This window comes from Ursus americanus, chromosome 4 (assembly GCF_024610735.1).
Source record: "Ursus americanus isolate L20-20 chromosome 4, mUrsAme1.1.p, whole genome shotgun sequence".
In the NCBI taxonomy this organism is placed as follows: domain Eukaryota; kingdom Metazoa; phylum Chordata; class Mammalia; order Carnivora; family Ursidae; genus Ursus; species Ursus americanus.
The window spans coordinates 95,790,569-95,796,702 of NC_142130.1; positions in this window are offsets into that span (position 1 = coordinate 95,790,569).

Consider the following 6,134-nt stretch of genomic DNA (forward strand, 5'->3'; position numbering starts at 1 on the left):
GTGAGTTTTTGGTATCATATCCACGGACATACAGGGCTAGATGCTTTAGGCCATGTTAGCAAACCCGTTTTTGATAAAATAATAAACTTCAGTTCCACTTCTGACCAAGATGGGGTAATGGTGGCTGGATTTACTATCCTACATGAACAACTAAGCCCCAGACAGAATACATGAAAGAATGATTTTGAAAACATTGCATGTCGGACAACAGAGAACAGGGACCGCTGAGAGATGAGAAAGAAATAAGGCAATCCAGCAGTCCTCCCACTGAGGAGGTGGAGCTGGGAGTCCAGGGAAGACAGTGGCCAGGGCTCTGAGACTAGGGTACCAGAGAGGAGAGAGCTGCATGGAGAGAGGTCTCTCGACTCCTCAGTCAAGAAGTGATCAACACGTGCATGTGAAGGAACTTCCTGAGGCTGAGAAAAGGACCACCTGAAAGGATTACAGGGGACAATCGAAGCTCACACAGTGCTTGAAATAACACATGGGACACTGGGTAAAAGGAATGTGTTTGCTCAGTGGTGAAGCAAAGTTAGCCATATATTAAATGCTGCTCTGATCCAACCTAACACAGTTTAAAACCCAAACCTTAAAGGATAGAACTGTTTCCAAGTAAGTTAATTATGTCCCCTAAACAAAGCTCTAGAACATTTATAGGAATACAAAAATACCCAGCACCCAACAAGTTAAAATTCACAATGCCTGCCATCCAACAAAAAATTACCAGATATGTCAAGAGGCGAGAAAATGTTACCCAGAATCAGAAGGAAGAGAAAAAAATTGAAGTCAAACCAGAAATAGAACACACGATAGAATTAGTATATAAGGACATTAAAACAAGTTGTTATAACTGTATTCCATATGTTCAAGAAGTTAGAGGAAAGATGGAACATGTTAAGTACAGACATAGAAGATATAAATAAGATCCAAATCAAACTTCTAGAGATGAAAACTACATCAGCTGGTTAATTGAAGATTAGACTTTGCAGGAAAAAAGGTTAGTGAATTAGAAGCATAGCAAGAGAAAATATCCAAAGTGAAACACAGGGGGGAAATTCCGTAGAGCAACAGTGACTGACGGGACAGTTTCAAATGGCCTAATAAATGTGCCATTGGAGTCTACGAAGGAGAGGAAAGAGAGGGCAGGAACAACACACACAAAAAAATTGAAGAAATAATGGCTGAAAAATTCCAAATCTGATAAAAGCTACAAATTCGAACATCTGAGAAATTAAATGAACCCAAGTGTGTATGGACACACACCCATACCCATAAAAATTACACCACGGTACATCATAATCAGGTTGTATAAAACTGGTAATAAGGAGAAAAATTTAACACAGCCAGAGTAAAAATGATACCCTTTGTATAGGAGAACAAAGACAAGAACTGCAGATTTCTTGCTGGAAACAATTCAAGCTAAAACAGTGAAGCAACATCATTAAAGTACTGAAAGAAAAAAAGCTATCCGTCTAGAATTCTATACCCAGCAAAACTATCTTTCAAGATTGGCGAAATAAAGACTTTTTCTTTTTTTTTAAGATTTTATTTATTTATTTAACAGAGATACAGACAGCCAGTGAGAGAGGGAACACAAGCAGGGGGAGTGGGAGAGGAAGAAGCAGACTCATAGCGGAGGAGCCTGATGTGGGGCTCGATCCCATAATGCCGGGATCACGCCCTGAGCTGAAGGCAGATGCTTAACGACTGCGCCACCGAGGTGCCCCCGAAATAAACTTTTATAGCACACACAGGCTGAAAGAATTCAGCACCAGCAGACCTACACTATAGGAAGTACTGATGTTCACATCCTTCAGGCGGAGGACAATGATACCATACGGAAACGTGGATCTGCAGGTGAAAGGAAGAGCACCAGAAATGGAAATTTACATGGATAAATATAAACACTTTGTTTCTCATTAATTGGATTTCTTTAAAATTTAGTTGACTATTTAAAGTGAAAATAATAACAATGTATTGTAGGGCTTATCCAATCACAGGAGTGAGTGTCTGGCAATCATAGCACAGAGACTAGGAGGGGAGAAAAGGACACATATGCCATCCATGCTTGCATCACACATAAGGTGGTCTGATATTCCTTGAGGGTAGACTGTAAAGTGAAGATGTATAGTATAAACTGTAACATAACTACTCAAATAATAAAGTTATAGCTAATAAGCCAACAAAAGAGAGAAACGGAATCATAAAAAAGAAAAACAAGGGGTGCCTGGGTGGCTCAGTTAGTTAAGTGGTTGACTCTTGATTTCAGCTCAGGTCATGGTCTCAGGGTCATGAAATCAAGCCCTGTGTCAGCCTCTGTCTTCAGCAGGGAGTCTGCTTGAGGATTCTCTCTCCCTCTCTCCCTCTGCTTTCCCCCAACTCGCCTGCACTCTCTCTCTAAAATAAATAAATCTTTAGGAAAAAAAAAGAAAGAAAGAAAAACAAAACTCAGTTAATCCAAAAGAAGGAAGAGAAAGAGAAAACAGCAACCACAGAATGGACAGGATAAGTAGAAAATGAATAATAAGATATGAAATGTAAATGGTCTAAATACCTTGACTAAGAGACAGAGGATGTCAGATTGGACTAAAACAGTACCCAAATATATGCTGCCTGCAAGACACACAGTAGATGTAATGACACAAACGGGTAAAAGAATGGAAAAAAACGGACCCTGCTAAAACTTGTCAAGAGAGAGCTGAAGTAGTTATAGTAATAAAAACAAAGTAGGTTTCATGGTAGATAAAGAAGCTCATTTTAAAAATAATGGGGTCAATCAATCCTGCACATGTATGCAGTTACCATCAGAGTGTTTAGACTACATGAAGCAAAAATTGGTAGAACTGAAAGGAAAAAAGAGACAAATAGACAGCCCTTCCTCCCTCCCTGTCTTCTTTCCTTTCTTTCTTTTTTTTTTTTTTAAGATTTTATTTATTTGACAGAGATAGAGACAGCCAGCGAGAGAGGGAACACAAGCAGGGGGAGTGGGAGAGGAAGAAGCAGGCTCCTAGCGGAGGAGCCTAATGTGGAGCTCGATCCCAGAACGCCGGGATCACGCCCTGAGCCGAAGGCAGACGCCTAACCGCTGTGCCACCCAGGTGCCCCTCTTTCCTTTCTCCCTTTGTTAAAAAGCCATTAGGTAGATCCCCATGAAGCTGGCGGTCAATCTCTGTGTGGAAGGCAGGTGCAAGGGGGCTGGAGGTTGGCTACACACAAGGCAACTGAGGCCATGGGAGCCTCATCTGTCACCATCAGGGGTGAGGTATAAATATGGGGGGGTAAGGTATAAATATGGAAAGGGGGAGCCATGGAGTGAACCATCTGGCATTGGGTTGGAATTGAAGCTATCGGTGTGAACTCATAGATTTGCACATATCCAGATAGGTCTAGAAGATTCAGAGATAAATCCAGATGTCGCTGTGTGTGTGCACATGTGTGCGTGTGTATTTTCCCTGTAAGCCCTCCACTGACGGACCCGGCACATCCACACCTTGCATCAGTGAGCACACCTAATGCCCAGATCCTAGTCTCCAAACAATATTCTCAATTAAAAGGAACCAGCATCCTTAGAGAAACGCCTGGCAGGAAGAGGACAGGGTGAGTCTGGAACACCTCATTGAGTGAGAAAGCAGGAAAATACTCCAAGACCGAAGGGGACGTGTCAGAGGTCAGAGAAGCCAGTCCGAAGCTCCCACTGCCTAAATCTGGGGTATCTAAGCACTGAAACTTTAAAAACAACGGTGATTGATTACAACCCCTTGAATAGAGTAGGAATCCCTGCGTCTACAACACAGAAACAACGAACAAATTAATGGGAATAATAGATTTTTTTCTTTCAATAGAGAGCACGTGGATAAATGAAGAAGGTATGAAGGTATCAGAAAATTTCCATTTGGCAACAACTATAAAAATAAGGAATTCAGGCAAAACCCATCAACAGATCCTAAAACCAGTGGGTAAAAATGGAGATGAAAAACGGGATTCTAAATAGCCTGAAAATGTGTCCCCACAGAAAATTTATTAACTGCAGAGGGGGGAGAAGACATGGTGGGGAAACCTGCACAAATGACAGGAAGAGCGCCCCCAGTGGCGGCCCACGGGCAGCGCATGCCGCCACGCACAGGTTCAGATGGAACCGTCAGCACCCCCGCCATGTTCTGGTGCAAAAATGCATAACTGGGGTCTGATCGGGAGGAAACACCAAACTCCAGTTAACGGGTACTCTGCAAGAACTGGTCCACAGTCCTCAAAAACGGTCAAGGCTATGAACGTCCAAGGAACACCGAGAAATATTCCAAACTGAGGGAGGCGAGAGGACTGGGCTATCTGAGCACGGGGGACGGTGAGACACAGTGTGGGAGGAAAACAAGCCTGCCCCCGATTTACAAACACCTGCATTCACCCGTGCGGTCAGTACGCAGGGTACTTGCTACCACCGACCAGGAGCAGCTAGTCATTAGCTATTCCTGTTCTTAGATGGACAGATGAGTTTATCCAGACAACCCGCCACACCAGGGTGACCTAGTGGGCACTGCGGCAGGGCCAGCGACACGCACGGCCTGCCACACACCCAAAAACAATTACGGCAGCACAAGAGTGCGCGGCATTTACGAAGAGCAAGGAACTCGTCGATCTGAGGACAGCCACCTGAGCTTTTCCGTTCTTCCTTGGGCTTACTGGGAACTATAAAAATTAAAATATGCTCTGGGTCTTTGAGTAGCTGAATCAGAATCTGGGGGATATATGCAGAGAGACTGAGCAAGATTCTCCTAATATTAGCTGAGAGTGAAGGGGCTGGCTGTCTGCAGCGTCTGACAAGATGCCCTCGCTGGACTTATCAGAGCCTTCACATGCACCTTCCCTCTGCCCAGCCTTGGAAACACAAACCTGAGAACAGCCCTGCCCTAGAATACATATGGGTAAACCAGAAGGTGGCAAGGAGATGACAGGGCTCTTCAGGGTTTTGTGGGAACACTTAGGCGCCTGCTTTGAGCTGGGGTGAGGAGCGGGTGCAAAGAGGTCAGGAAGTGTGTCCTGGAAATGATCCAACCCCAGTAAAAGGAGCTAAGACATTCTGCTGGGCAAAATGCAGGGGTCTGCGTGGCGACAACGCACTGACCAAGGGACCCTACCTCGGAGGATGTCATCACAGGACATCCTAATTCATGCTACAGCAGGGCTGCCCCAGGCTTTGAAGTGCTCCCCTGACAGCTCGGGGAGGCTCGCTCTCCAGACATACGCCTTGTAGGAGCAATTCCTGCCACTCAACCGTCAGGGATCATAGAGCTCACGCGCTCAGCAGAGCCGAGATCCGGCCTCTGGCCGGGGGAAACATTACACGTTGGCGACGTGGTTTGGCCACCACAGGCATTTACTGTCCTGAGTGTGTGCCTAAGACTGGGGACGACGCCACAGGACCGCCACAGTCCCAGACCGCAAAGGCTATAATTACTACAAAGAAAAGGGCACAGGAAATACTGTAAATAAAACAGTATTTGGTGGCCAACTGGGTAGCAGAGCTAACGCGGAGCAGAACCAGCTTATGTACTGTTGGTTCAGGTGCCGTGCGATCACAAAACCGTTAGCCAGACGCCCCTGAGGTGGGTCTAGGTGACCCAGAGAGCAGGAGAGCCTGAGACAAGCTCCTTCCCTGCCTGCGGTCGGCCTGGTGGTGGTCATCGGGGATGCCCGCGGCTCGACCCTCCCTCACAGGGAAAGCTAGCAACATAAAAGGCAACCGACCCCAGCATCACAGAAGGACCTGGTTAGGATGACCTGGAAGCCATGAAAATCATGCAATAAAACTCGATTATCAACTGCTTTGCAGATGTCAGTGTGGGGTAATTAAACGTTTGTCTATGCATTTACCCCCATGATCATTTTAAAAACTAATGAGAAAAGTAAAAAAAGAGGTGGGTAGGCAAAGATTGTTGCTTATATAAGGTTTTAGTGGTCACGTATTTGTGGCGCCCCGGTAACCGACACTTCACTGAAACCTAGTTCTCCAAGCGAGCTGGACGCGCTGGGGAAACACCACCTCACCAGCTCTCCGGCGGCTTCTCCCGTGACTCGCCCAGAGCGGCTTCATCTCTATTTGAGAAATGGATACGCTACTAACCGTCGTTATCAACGTC